The sequence below is a fragment of the Amblyomma americanum genome, chromosome 5, assembly GCF_052857255.1.
Source record: "Amblyomma americanum isolate KBUSLIRL-KWMA chromosome 5, ASM5285725v1, whole genome shotgun sequence".
Taxonomy (NCBI): Eukaryota; Metazoa; Arthropoda; class Arachnida; order Ixodida; family Ixodidae; genus Amblyomma; species Amblyomma americanum.
In genome coordinates, this window is record NC_135501.1 from 69,706,563 (window position 1) to 69,721,957 (window position 15,395).

The window sequence follows — 15,395 nt, forward strand, 5'->3', positions numbered from 1 at the left end:
GACACCTACGAAGGCAGAATGGGAGCAGATTGCCCAGGATTTTGTCTCGCGTTGGCAGTTTCCAAACTGCTTGGGAGCGATCGACGGGAAACCCGTGGCCATCATGTGCCCTCCCAATTCCGGGAGCAGGTACTACAACTACAAGGTAAAACTGCACATGATCAGTAGATTGTTTCGACATGAAGGCTGTTGAATGACAAGGCTCCGCCTGTCTTAACAAAGCAAGTCCGTGCTGCTTTATCTGTGCTATGTTCATCTGATAAGACCTACTTTGCAGTGTGTTGCCAAGCGGTGTAATGGCATGTAGCAATGTTAAGAGAAATTGATGTACCAACAGCTTTGCGTTCCACCAAGAAGCGATTTGCAGTCTTGGGCAAAACATATTCATGGGACCTTGTTTCCCATATGCAAACACGTACTACAATGCTGCATTTATTTATTCGTCCGTAGAGTGACCATCAAAACACTCAACATAATATGCGAAGTGATTCATTTTACTCACTGAAGTAGAAACGAAACACTGACACAAATTTGTAGCTTATGAAAAATACAATGTGGAACTTGTTCGTCGGTGTACTCCTGATGCACGAGCTCAAACAAGCTTACACATTTTGCGCAAATCCTGGCTTTTCTTCTTTTCTTTTCATTCTTAGCCTTTAGCTGTCGGCAGTAGTGATGCCTGCGCAGACAAACGTAGCAGTTCAACAACTTGGCCAAAATATTGTCTTTGCGAAGATTGCAGGGGAAAGGAAATTCAAAATGTACCAGCACATTATCTGTAGTCTTACCATATGCATCCCTCTGGTCTGTATACTTCTCAAACTCTTACTCAGTATGTTTGAAAAGCTCGAAAAGGTATGCATTTGGATGCGTTAGCCTCCCTCTCGTCTTCCAGTTAGCAAGGTGAGCTTCAGCTGTTTTTGAGATACCTTTGTGTCCTAGTGCTTCTTTGCAAACAATGCACTGTGTTTGATTGACTAGCTTCCTTGTTACGAATCCAGTAACATAATAAATAATGCAGTCAACAACAGTTGCATTACAGTAATCGTGTTCAGATACTTTGTAACGGCGCTGGCATCGTTAGTGGCACTGATGAAGATCTCGCTCGCGCCACACAGAACGGTTTCGGCAACCGGCCTGAACAGCAACGCCGACAGCCCGCTCCACAGGCTCTCTAGCCGAGGCTAGCCGGTACCTCAACTAGCAAACTTGAGAGAGATCGGGGTTTAGTTTGAGGCAGCTGGTGGAGAAGGTTGGCAAGAGACCGACGCGTGCTTGCGTGGCACTTGCCGAACCATGGGTGGGGGCACATACGGTGGCGGCGATAGTGGACAGACAGGTGTGGGGAGGGGCGACGACGGAGGAGTGGGCGGACGGAAAGAAGAAGCAGCTATGAGGGGTGATTTGTCAAGTCGTCATGAATTGAGTGGCGGCGCTGTTTCCGAGTCCGAAGCAGGAGTGCAGAGAGTCGGCGGGAGCTCCAAGCCAAAATATGCTTTCTGGCCCTTCTTGAAATCAGCGTAATGTCGGGCCAGGAAGCGGCAACCGCAGCTTCCTTCGCTATCACACCATCCAGCTATGTCTCAGTTCTTCCACCTTTTCGGCCGTTCTACAGCTGAACTCTTGCATATACCTCTAAAGTCAGCCAAAGTCACAAAAGCAGATTGGCTGCTTTCAGCAGCTGTGCAGTTCCGAAACTGAGGTGGCTTCAGCAAAGAATGCAGTGAAAGCATTCGGCAAAGCTGCAAAAACGTTGCAAATGTCGGGTGTTTATTTTGGCCTCCTGCTTTCCTTATTATTCCCAAAAAAGAATTCCAAAGGGTCTTGATTCATCTTAGCTGTGAGAATATATTTGAACTCGCATTCCGTCAGGAGGTGAAAGAACAGCTCTTTGACTTTAATGTCGATAGCAAACCCTCTGCAGTTGACTGCGTCAGGAGATAGTGTGGGAATGTCTCCAGTGGGAACAACTTCTTGTTCCCACTTGTCGAGCCACCTGGAGGAACTCTCAATTACTACAAAGTACTTGCATCCGAGAGTGCAGCCTTCTGCTACGAAGTGGCGGTTCAGGGCATCAAATATGTCATTAAGAAAAAGCGTAAACTAGACATTTGGCTCTGCAATAAAACTGTATATGCCAACCATACTTCTTTACCTCCTTATTGTGGACACACAGGGAAGCGGTAATATGTTACTACCTCGCGAGAAAGAATATTTAGCAGGGCTTCGTATATTGAGGGGCAGGCACAGTAGGAGCCAGTCGTCTGTATATCTTCTGTTTTCTTAGGTTGTGCACTTGGCAGCAGAAATACATCCCCTCAAAAGAAGTAGCTGTGCTGGTGGCACATCAAGAGCTCGCAACTTTTCTGTGACGTCTTCATCTTGTAGCTTCACCATTTCCTTCTTTCCTCCCTCAAGCTCGTTTGTCAGAAGCTTATTACGCTTCACAAGTCTTGCTCGTGAGCGTTGCAGCGCAACTCTCGTAAGGCGCAAGTCATCAAATCATTGCTGCTGGGCAGCCAATGCAACTCTGCGCAGTGCTGACACACTTAAGCATTTCAAATGGCGCTTTTGCTTAGATCTCTTAGCTTGTTGGTCAGCATGTATCCTCATAGTGTCTGATAGAGTACTGCATGACCAACGTATACTGCCTCCAGATAACACCAATGGGCACATATTGTGCCTGCATTTTCCTTGACAATCAACAAAGGCACACTCACGTAGCACAGAAGAAAAACTTCAAAATAGGTCCTCCACAACAAACACCTAAGTTACTAACAGCAGTTAACATTGCGTCTACTTCGGAAACTGAGCTGGCAAATGAACTGATCCCAACAGTACCACATGCAAACGGCTTACCCAAAACATACTTGAACTGTCAGATTGCTTTTAACGTGCAGCGACTTCTTCGTAAACACGACACTGGACCCATCACTGTACTGAATACAAGGGTTGTTGAACAGAACGTCCTTGATTTCCTTGGCGTCGATTCAATGAACCTCCCACGATGATCCAGGAAGACATTTCCTCAGCATAGTTGAACAATATTTCATTTCAAACGGCGTCCTGTTTGGATCCATGACCATGTTCGCTGCTTCACAGTCGCCTTTGTCAACAACGCTTGTGGCAGTGCGGCCAGTTGCCGTTGCGTCATAGCGCACCGATTCAACATCGCAAGAGCTGCTATACTGCCCAACATTTAAGCAGGAAGCAACAGAACGAGACTGTTCCTTAATGAGCTTCTGAGGGCAGTTTACTTTCTTCGACAAATACTTCGGTTCCCCTTCGAGAATAGTTGGCACCGCACCTTTCACGAGGACCGCCCTTGTGTTACTCGACATGAGCACACGGCCATCAATTTCAGCAGACCGAGTCTTTAAAATAAAACGTGGCGCAAAATGTCTCTCACACACACGGTCAGTCCTCTGAAGCACTCTGTCTTTGCGCAGTATCGCCCACCTACACGCTTCCAGCCTCGCGTCATCATCCGACGGCCTGAAAAGGGAATACTTCTCGCACGACTTATTTCCACTGTTGCAGAACAGCACGAAGCACTTTCTCATTGTGCACCCGCACAATTCCTTTTTCTGATCAAATTACACACACAAAAAAAGAAAATATCAGGGACTTACGCGAAGGTGCCACACTCTCAGCAGAGAAAAGCAAGCATGCGGGCGCCTGCGGGACGAGGGCAGGGCACTAGTTTCGGGCACCGTCTCTCGTTGCGCCATGTTACTAGAATGCTGCCGGATCCCTTCCACAGAGCGCTGACTGCACGCTGTTCTCTCAACTAGATTCACTTCCACCGTGGCTGCGCCTGACCTCAAAGCTTAGATTGCTTAAACAGTGCTATTCAGGCGACTGCATCGTGCGGGCTAGCCAATGGTTAATCTCCGTGGCTTCTTGGCAACATTGAACTAACTGAAAAGAAAATGCGACGAATAAGGCACATCGCTTGATAAAAGGCAACTTTGTACAGACTTAGTCTTAGCCTGGCATGGGCGGAACTTTCAAGAACAGTGCTTTTTGGCGTGACCTCAGTGAGGGACGACTCATCCTTCCACAACTTGGAAAACTTCCTGGGACGGTAGCGGCTGCGCCTTGTGCATTTGTGGACGATGAGTCTTTTGAGCTTCGAACAGACTTTTTCCGCCCTTACCCATCAAGGCAGCTGGATGAGAAGAAGAGAGTCTTCAACTACAGATTAAGTAGAGCACGGTAAGATATGGTATTATTTATTTAACCTTGGTAAATTATCTTTGAAAGAAAGCGGTAGAAAACAGACCTCAGTCGCAAGATATTTTCCAGAGTACAGATGAATGAAAGCCTTTAAACAAACGTCACACTGACGAGACCAAGGCATCAGCTTGAACAAATGGAAAGTTCAAAGGAAGCAGGTTAGGACAAATGAACAGAATTCCATTGTATCATAAGTTTTGTGTTTATGTTACGATATCTGTATCCCCTCTATATGTGTTTGTTTATGAATAAATGCAATGGATATGCTGCAGCCTTTCTTTGGAGATATTTATGGTTTTAAATGCATTCATTTTTTCAGACGGTGTGCCGAGAATGCCTTTGGCATCACCGCAGCCAGGTGGACTATACTTCTGCGCACTATCCCCCTTCACCCCGAGAACGTTGCCTACGTTGTAAAGGCTGCCTGTGTCCTCCACTACTTCCTGGAAGTTCTAAAAGACCTTTGCAGACAGAGAGGACATGTTGGGGATAGTTGTGAAAGGACGCTTGCGGCAAGGCATCCAGAGGGTGTTGGGGGATACCTCCGAGCCTCGGTACTTCCCACTTGCTCCGACGCTTGCATGCAATCACCACAATGATGCTGCTGCGACCAGGGACCAGTTCGCTGCATACTTTTGCAGCACTCTTTGTGAAGTTTCGTGTCAGTGGCAGCAACTAGGGATCTCACAGGAGGCAGCCTTGAGGGGACTGCAAAGGCAGCAGCGTCGTGCTTACCACTGAAGGTAAATTACTGTAATGTATGAATGCATAGGAACTTCTAGTCCATTAAGCTTTGATCGTGGATGATGCCATTTGCTGCCCTAGCCTGTACCTTATAACAGCAGGCCTTGCTGTGTGCGAACGAACATTTAGTAGCGCTATCCCAACATGAAATGGAGAGTATCCGGCACGTATCAGCATTTCCTCAATTTTGTGAGGAGGACAAGATGGCGAGAGTGATGGCTAGCATAAAACAAGGCTTTAGTTAAGGAAAGTAACTTTTTGTGTCTAGTCTGTTACAAAAACAACGAAGGAACCGGAATTTCAATTTATTCGTACCTGACAGCACAGCTTACATTAACCAATTCAGGATATCAATGAGCTCCTCAGCCCGGAATGCATGCATCTTAACATATCTGTCGCACATGAAGTCATTTTGTGTCACCGTGGAGTCCCTGCAAGATTTTGTCGGAATTGCACAACATATTCTTGCCTGTTTGCTTATAATGTACTTATGGCATTCAGACCACTGCCTCTGAACTGCAGGTTATAAATTGTCTTTCCTCTTGAGCACAGGAGTTGCCTGCACTTTTCAGCATTGTAGTGTGTGTCAGGTACGTAAGGGAGCAGATATCCGTGGCAAAAATTTATTGTCCACTATGCTATATTTAGGCATGCGGTACAGCTTCTGTGCCACATTTCAACCACAGTTTAGAACTGAAAGAAAGACGCTAGACAATGCAGCTGCATTCAAAAGTGTGGAACACTTCCAGCAGCTTTATTTGTGGCCCTGTGTGGCGTTCTGCTTGAACACGTCTAATTTTTTTTGCTAGCGCGAGTACGAATAGCTCACATTCGTCCTCTGCCTGACGGGTGTTGAACGTGTCGTAAGAACTCAAAGCTTGCGTGAGTCTTTTAACATGCCCAACTAGTGCTTCATCTTGTGCGTCACGCTTCCGCTTGTGTCGTTTCCCAGGCGCAGGCTGAACTGATGGTGGCGCGGAGGCCTGTGACTGCGCGCACAAGTCTACGAATACCTGTGGAGACTGGACCGACTGGCTTGGTGCAGAAGAGTCCAGCGATGCCTGCAGCTGGTCCATCACAGGCACCACATTGATGTCTGCCACAGGCACCACATCAATCAGTGACGCCTGGGATTCAGAATCCAGTCGCCACACCTCCAGCTCAAAGACACTCTCCGCCACCATCTCCTGTGCTGGGCAGCTGTCTTGCTACGCCGACATGGTGGCTGCCTGCGGTTGGTTGTTGTAGTTGCCTGAGGTCCTGTATATAAACGTGAACATTTATATGCATCATAAATGTGTGTGTGTTGCAAGTCACTGTATAAAAGGTTTTCATATACGCATAAAAAGGCTTATTACTTCCACCCATCTTATTTAGGTCATATTGTGCTCTTTGCAGAACAGACTGACCCTATGGTCGTCGAGTTCCTCCTACTGTGACCTAATGTGTCTTACATAATGATTTTCTTGTGCATATTGCCTCGTGTATTGTTAATGTCAGTTCCCGTAACCACATAATGGTTGCAAAATACAAATGATAGCTCTCGATTAATTTCAGCCATCTGTCATACCACAGCCAAGACCTAGAATCTGGGTAAGTGGGAATTCTTGTAAAGAGAATGGCACGGTCTATGCCTGGTTGGCATAGATCTATAAAATTTTATAGGCCAGGTTAAGCAATTATTCATAAATGGCAGAGAAAAAGACGTATTTCCTGACTTTAAAGATTTAATTCAGACAGGCGAAAGCAAGATGCGTATGTGCCTCCGCGTTATTGTTTAAGCGGGCCTCCCCAAATGCACCTATGCCTGCAGCATGCAGGAGTTATTTGAGCAATGCAACACATTATCAGCCACTGGCTCCTCGGAAGGTTGTGATGTACCAACTTTGAAAGCCGCCCTCATACTTTTGTGCAGTTTGTGGCCTAAGCAATGATCTCCCCAATTTCACACTGGTACCTGATGGTGCTAATCATAAAAGTTGCCAAGATAAGAGAGGTGCAGAAATATTTCTGAACAAGACAACAAAAATAAAAAGATGGGTAAGAGTAGTGAAAGAAGCATGACCAGTGGACAGTAAGCAAACATTTACACACATTTCGAGCACTTTCACAGTCTGATTGCACGGAAACCACACAACCACTCGTCTTAACAACCTGTTTCTAAGTGATAGATTCGCAAAACAACTGCATGTACAACATCAAAAGAAGCATAAAGTCTTTGGGAATCCATTCCTCATGGGTAGTAAGGAAACAGGCACTCAATGGAAGAATGTAACTAAACAGTAACAGAACTGCACGTGTAATGTGAGTGCCCTTAAACGCTAGGACATAAGACAACAATGCTAAATGCTTCCATGAAAAAAAGCCAATAAACAGCACATAATCTACAGCAGATTACATTTGGTCCGCCTGTCTCTTAACATACGATTGCTCCCGAAGTGCCGAGCAAATGAGAGCATATCAACTTCAAGTGCGTCTGAGGTGCACGATTTTCATACACCTCAAATTAACTCACTGTCGTGGACAGGCGACTAAGCTTTCTGCTTGCCGAGCACGAGATCGGCTGAATTCTCAGCCGCCGCAGCAGTAGGTACGCTTGCAGTACACTTCACGTCGCAGTTGTAACCTGGAGTGATCGAAAATGGCAAGCTCATGGCAGCTTTGCCGCACATAACATGCATGAAACATTTGCTTGCAACACAACTTGCATCAAATACAAAAAATTCAGGCATTTTTAGTAGGCGCAGTTGAAGTGGCAATACGATCACGTTAGCGTCGGAAGTAATCGCATTTTGGACAAATGTCTTGCAATCGTGTTTAGTCAAACAGCGCCTGTTTTTTTTTATTCCCTTGAGAAAAACAAGTAACAAATGATAAAAGCACCTCAGCTCCACTTGAGTAGGTGCAGAGGAATTAAAATCTTCTCAAAGCAACCATATCATCAAACACAGAGAACCACTCTGGTGAGTCAGGCTGCACACTGAAAGCTTCGCGCAGATAAACAGCACTCTCAATGAAGTTTTCACGTGCAGAGCGAATGTTGACATCTGCGTGTCGCACCTGCATTCGCGTTTTCCACAGACCGTGGAGGCCGAGAAGCATAATCAAATTATAGGGCACTTCCTCATTTTCGACTGGGAGGAGTAGGATTTCATAAGGGTGTAAAGGAAGATCTTTTTTAATCGTTTTTTGGAGGACATCCCAAAAAAAAGTAGGGTACCAGCACTCTAAGAAAACGTGCTCGATCATTTCATTTTTTACACAACAAACAATTTGTCGTCCATGGCACCAAGATCCCTTTATCTTTCAGCCAAAAACAGCAAAAACGCGGTGTATTTTTTTAATAGCTGTCCGCGATGCACATAATACATTCATAACGTACCACAGCTTTGAAATAAGAAAAACATTGCAAATAGAAGCACGAGAAAACATTGATAGTTGTCTTCCTTGACACGCATCGACTTTCTCTTTTGCTCTGGAAGTTTCTTCTATCCAGTGAAGACTGCGATCCCGATAGCAATCTAAAGGCACGCCCAGGTACCGTGTTGGCAAGGTGGACCATCGCAGCCTACAGAATAATTCTGGTGCAGCGTCCCATTCACCGTGCCAAAACCCAGAGCTCTTATCCCAATTTATCTTACATCCTGTTTGATCACAGAATTTTTTCACGACTCTCGTCACTTCACAGATGCTATCCCTGTTTTAGCAAAACACTGCTGTCATTAGGATATGCCAGCACTTTAATATGTGCTGACTGCAGCTTGTAACCCGTGACGTGGTCGTTGTTTATGATTGATAAGCAAAGTGGCTGTAAATAAATTGCAAAAAGCAGGGGTGAAAGCGGGCAGCCCTGCCTAACTGATGAACGTACTGCAATGCTATCAGCGAGATCTCCATTAACTATAATTCTGGTCTTGCAGTTTGTGTAAGCCCTTTTAACACCCTCCTCTATCACGCTACCAAGGTTACAGTGACCGTGCAAAGCAAAAAGAATCTCCTGGGAAACCCGGTCAAAGGCCTTCGCCAAGTCTAACTGCATCATAGCTATCTGACCATCAACCACGTCAACACATTCTAATATGGTTCTTGCAACATGCGTATTTGTGGCCATGCTGCGACCTTTGATGCCACATGTCTGGTGAAGCCCAACCAGTTTGGTGATTACAGTCTGCATTCTTTTTGGTACAATCTTCATGTGGACATTATAGTCCACGTTGGTGAGACTAATCGGTCGATATGAGCCAACCAACATTCGTTTCTCCGGGTCATCAGTCATGCGGATTAAAAATATATGAGAGGCAGAGAAGGATAACGGAACTTTTTTTTTCGTTCATAGGCTTCCGTAATCACATGGAGCAAAAACTGGACCACATGTTATTTCAACGTTTGCAAGAAAACAGCATTTAGTCCGTCCGGCCCAGGAGCTTTCCCAGATGGTAGGTCCTCAATTGCGTTTTCTATCTCTTGCAAAGTAATAGGCAATTCTAGACGCTCTTTAGCTCCGGCATCCAATTTTGGCACCAGACTTAAAAAATCCTGCTGAAAGTCGTCTACACTCTCAAGCTTATTGCTAAGCAGCTGTTCGAAGTGGTCTTCTACAGCGCGTTGAATTTCGTAGGCATCTTCCGCGATGCGGCCTTCATATCTGATGCTTCTGATTTCTTTCTGGAAAGCGTATCTTTTTTCGTCTCATAGCGCTCTCTTTGTCGGCGCTTCGCCGGCCCACACTTTTTCAGACCTTGACCGTATAACGGCCGCTCTGTACCTGTCGGTATCCATTCTTTCAAGCTCACTTTTGAAGTCCCGTATTTCTGTAGAAAAGTTTCCCTGCTCAATACTTTCCATGCTCAGTAAACACTCAAGTTGTGAATTCAGTTCTCTTTCTTTTTTTTCTCTTTGTAACGAATCGCAGTACTTTTTTCTCTTGCTTTTATCATTAACCATTCTTTGAAGCCATCCCATTCAGCTGCAAAACTGGTTGGGTGCGCAGCAAGCCGCTTTTTAATCTCGGTTGTAACTTCCGCAAGAAACTCCTCATCGTCAAGAATTTTCGCATTCAGTTTCCATAGATTCCAGTTAAAGCGAGATCTTTTTTCCTTCATTCCAAAAGTCGCACTCACTATGCAGTGGTCACTGAAAGACACAGGTTTCACATTGTACGTAGAGCAAAAGGGGCACAAGATCGACAGCTACGTAAATCCTGTCGAGTCTAGCGTGACTATCCCGCTGAAAGTGCGTGAATTCTGGCTGGTTTCCAGTGGAGAATGCGCTGCCAACATCCTCAAGACCGTAAATATGCACTAATGTCTTCAGGAGTTCGGAGCTTTTGTCTCTTCGCGATCTGCGTTTCACTCTGTCGGCAGCTGCGCACACACAGTTGTAGTCACCGAGTACAAGTAAAATCTTGTCGCTCTGCAACCATGGCTTAAGAGACTCAAAAAACAATTGACGCTCGCTTTCTAAATTAGGAGCATACAAACACACAACACGCCAACATGAATTCGAGAAAGTGAAATCAGTTACCAAAAGACGACCGCTTTGACAGGCGAACACTGACTTGAGGCTTATTCCTAACGAATTACGAATAAATAGCAAGCATCTACCCGATGCACCAACGGAATGACATACACTTACACACATAAAAGTTTTTTTGAAAAGAAGACACCATGCGTTCGGTATGCTCTTGAGTCTATCTTTGACTCTTGCAAAGCTACTATATCTATATTGTTATCCAGAAGGAGCCGATTAAGCTGGCATTGTCGCCTTCTAGCTCCTAGCCCTCTGACATTCAAAGTAGCTACGCGAAGTGGTGTCTTTAGCTTATGCGCCATGCCTTAAAAGTGTCACCAGTAGACGTACTTGCCCACCTTCGCAGTCATGTCGCCTTCCTCGTTTGACGACCCGGAGCGCACACTTCCTACCAGCGAACCGCTGGCATACATTCGCAAGCATGTCCAGCCACTGCAACCCATTTCTCGCACATTCCAAGCTTGGTTGCTGAGGCCGTTTATTGTTAGTCGGCTGAAAACCGACACACAGATCGTCCAGAGCACCACGCAACTACGGAGGCGGTTTCCCGCCTGCCGCGTTTCAGCCGATAAGTTCGGCCGTGGTTTCAACGTTGAATGTCGTATCCCAGGTGATTTCGACGGTGGCTCATCGCTGCCATCGCCAGACTGCTGCTTCTTACCAACGCTCTCTTCATGTGGGCGTTTTCCAGCCATTGAGGCCGCCGTTTCCGGGCTGACGTCCATGGCGTTAGTCCTCGGAGACTCCCCGCCTTCAGGTGTTTCGACGCAAACTTTCGTCGTTTCTTTCTGTGAATCGTGGTCCTCTTCGGAGGGAGCATCCACGACTTTCTCACTAGCCTTATCTTCGCTGGCTGCCTTAACTTTCTGCTTCGTTAGAAGCGTCAAGGAAGGCACATCCTGTTTCACTTTCAGCCCTGTAGAACCAGCTGCTTCCTCCGCATCCGCATCGTCCATTAGAAGCTCAGATGAGTCCTCACTTGTCCCGGGTCCAGCAATGCTCGCATAAGTGCGTGCACACTGGCCATCTTCGTGGTCGAACCGTCGACAACCTCCACAACGTGGAACCCGGCACTCTTTACGGATGTGGCCGGTACTCCGACAGCGGAGGCACAAGGGAAACCTGCCAGGAACGACGACAAGGGCCAACTCACCGCCGACGTTCAGCTGGTGTGGCAGGTCATCGAGGTTCACGCCGGCTTTAATCTTTAGGGTGACCAAACGTGTCGTTGAGCCCTTTTCTATCATGCTTGCACCCGCCAGCGTTCCCGAGCAGTTTCTGAAACTTTTCCATACGGTGCGAAGGCTGCTCGCACCTCCTCGTCGGGAACGCTGTGTAGAAGCCAGGGCAGCTTCAGGCGCACGTCCTGATTCGCCGGGTCAATCACCAGGCAGCGACGATTTTCACAAGTAGCTCTCCGATGCCTGTAATCCGCTTTACCGCCTCGGCACCCTTTAAAGTGATGGCCCAGACGTGACTCATGGGATGCGCCCCCAAGGCGATAACGTCCGGGAGCAGCGAATGTTCCGCCAATGCATCGCGGAAATCTTCCACACGGTACGGACGGGCCGCGACATCAGCATGCAAAAAACTGTATTTAAAACGAAATGCCCTGTAGGCAAGCCTGGTAGAACAACCTGGTAGTCACTTTCCTTTTCCGCAGTCCTGTTACCGCGGCCAGACATGGCCGCCGAAGCCGCTCCTACGGAGCCCGTCATCATACGCCCGTTCACGAGCGTGGCCGGAAGCTGAATCGTCAAACAGCGCCTGTTTCACGCACGCACCGATGGCTGCCACGGCAAAACCACGTGCGGCACTTCATGTGTTCCGTTTCCTGAAAATTTCGTTATGGCAACAAAAATATCGGTGCACTTACCGCCTGGTAGTCATGGTGTCCCTTAGAAACATCATTTGCTCATAATAGCAACAACCGACGTCACTGGTCTCCGTGTCCTCGGCGCCGGCGCCGCTCTTTTTGGCGTGCTGGTTCGCCGTGAAAATTCGGCGGAACATATCGCGGAGAGATTTCCACCGCTTGTAAATGTGGTGAACGTTCTCTGCGTGAGGAATTTCAAGAACATTACAGTCATGAAGTGCTCGTCATGAGCAATGTGCCTGCTTACCTTCACATGGTGTTCCCGGCATTATTTCCGCCGCCACCTCCTTCCAAGACGGTGCCGTAACGAGTTCATTTTTATGGTGTTTATGGCTCGCAAGCCACAGCGAGCGGCCCCTCTAAACAGCAGCGATGAATTGATTAATTTTTCATTGCTTATTACGTACGGCATGTTTACACAGGGGGCTATGTCGCAGCTTGTTGACCAAAAGAATTCAGTCGGCGCGCCACGGAGGCTCATTCCGGATATTGCGAGAACTATACCCTCTCATTGGCCACAAACCAGCGGGCCACTTCCGGTGCGTGCGCCAGCGCGCCGCCAGGGCCGAAAATATCTGACAAGCACAGATATCTAGAAATGCGCGCGCATGCGCATACAGGATCCAGCGTAAGCCCGTGCGCGTAGGCGCTCCGCCGATACGCGTAGGATGTCTCCATCGAGTTTGGGCTTACGCCAGCGCCGGGCCGCGGCAACCGCTTCTAAAGCCTCACGGGGAGAGCGCCGCTTTTGCCACTACAAAACCTTCTGGGACACAGTGGCGGGGCTGCAGCACACCTTATACCAGGACGACATCACCCTGTGGGTAACCAGTGGAAATGACGGCCAAATAGAGGATACCCTGCAGCAGGCGGTTGACATAATTGGAACTTGCGAGTCGAGAGCGGGCCTTGAATGCTCGCACTCGAAACCGGAACCGCTAGTTCATAATGCCAAGCCACGCGGTAGAAACGCAAACCTGACCCCGCCGACCCCTCTTAATGTATATGTGCAAGGACTTCCTGTCAAGGAGGTCCAAATCATACGCATACTGGGAATGTACGTACAGAACAATCGCAAAAACACCGAAACGATCAACAGACTCACGGCCACGGTCAATCAGACTGTGCGGCTAATCAGGCGGATCTCCAGCAAAATAGGAGGCATGAAAGAGAATGATCTATGTCGGCTTGTGCATGCTTTCGTCCTGAGCAGGATCGTCTACTCCTTCTCTTACCTGCAACTGCAGCTCGCGGAAAGGAACAAGGTCGACTCTGCAATTCGGCCGGCCTACAAGGCGGCCCTTGGGCTCCCGCACAGTACGTCCACGGAAAGGTCGCTGGCTGTTGGGGTACACAACACACTCTCGGAGCTGTGCGAGGCGCACCTCGATTCCCAGCTCGGACGACTCACCCGTACGTGCACGGGAAGGGCCATCCTCTACAGACTAAGGTTGTGCGAACCGCTCCTAGAGGGGGACGAGAAAGCGCAGTTGCCCACGCACATCAGGAAACCACCACTGAGTGACGGTCCAAAAGTTTGTTGTTGGGAGGAGCAGTCTGCTCGTTGCCCGCCATTTCTCCTCTTCATTCCCTTCCCTGACACCCAGCCGACCGGGGACGTCGCTCCACAATTGCTTCAGAAGTTCGCAGCAGGCGGAATAACTCGTTCCGCGTTACCATCAAGCCTACATTGCGCTTTGATATGACTGCCATCCCTGCCCGGAATGTTCAAGCCACAATTGACCACGCTCTTGGCTCTTCGAACTACTGCGGGTTTGTCGTCTATCGCCCATCGAACACCATCACGGTAAACTTGTCATCCTTGATGGACGCCCAGAAACTTTGCGCAGTTACGCGGATCCCCCTGGATGACAGCAAGCATGTCCAGGTACAAATATATTTTGCATCTGGTCCTAACAGACTCCACTGCATGGTTTATCATGTCGACAGCACGAGCCCTCCCGAGGAGGTGTGCGCAAATATTCGCTGCTCAACTCACGTTGTTCTGCAAGCATGGCCTATGGGTCGCCGGGGCTCATACCTGCTCATCCTGCAAGGCCCGTTGACTCGCCCGAAGTACCTTACCTACTACGGTGTGATCGTCAAACCACAGCCCTTCCGACCTCGTCGTATTTTTTGTTATCACTGCCACAAAGAAGGACATATGCAAAATACCTGCTCTAATCCAGCAGCTGTGGCCGACATGAATGAACCAACAGTTCTTTGTGCCCTGTGCAAATCACCGGACCATGACATTCGCTCTCCCGTTTGTCCAAAGAAGAAGCAAGCGAAGACGTTTCACAAGTCGCCTCCAAAAATGGATGTTCCTACAAGTAATCGCTTTGCAGCTCTCGAATGTGACGAGAACGACTTCCCTGAACTTCCTTTATCTGAGCCCGCTGCTCACCATACGTCTCCTCACCAGCGTACATATGCACAAGCGGCTCACCTTCCCGGATCAAATGGTACGCCAAAACGTCCAGTGCATCCATCACATGTGGATACCACAGATGAAGACACAGCTTTAGACAATGCAATCGCGGAGGCTCGCCGCCGACTAGACGAACTCACCCAGCGCCGGGAACAGCGTCGTTCTCAATCCTCTCGAAGAATACTAATAACTCAGGAGCAATCATCAGAGGAATCAACTAGGGTAAGCACTGGGCCACAATCAGGTGCCGACCACCTGTTAGCTGTGACTACCCCGACAGTGGATAAGATATTAGCGCTGATGAACCAGGTGACATCCTTCATCGTCGAAGCTCTTCGGCCTCGTCATGGATAGCGCATCATCATCGATGGTGGTGCAGTGCAACTGTCGAGGATTCGCTAATAAGGCCTCTGAAGTGAACATCCCCCTTCGCGACGGAAAGCTGAGGGCATGGGCGTTTCTACTGCAAGAGCATAATGCACTCCCACACCTTTCAGGTTTCTGCGCATATCATTCACCCTCTATCCCTGATCGTCGTTGCACCGCCTCCTCCCTCAGCCCAGGTAAATCTGCAAT

General features: G+C 48.1%; 1 pseudogene; it reads right to left on the minus strand.

The window, feature by feature from the left end:
- Positions 1–10,826: 10,826 nt before the first annotated feature.
- On the minus strand, positions 10,827–12,233 carry LOC144133950 (uncharacterized; annotated as a pseudogene).
- Between the last annotated feature and the right edge of the window lie 3,162 nt (positions 12,234–15,395).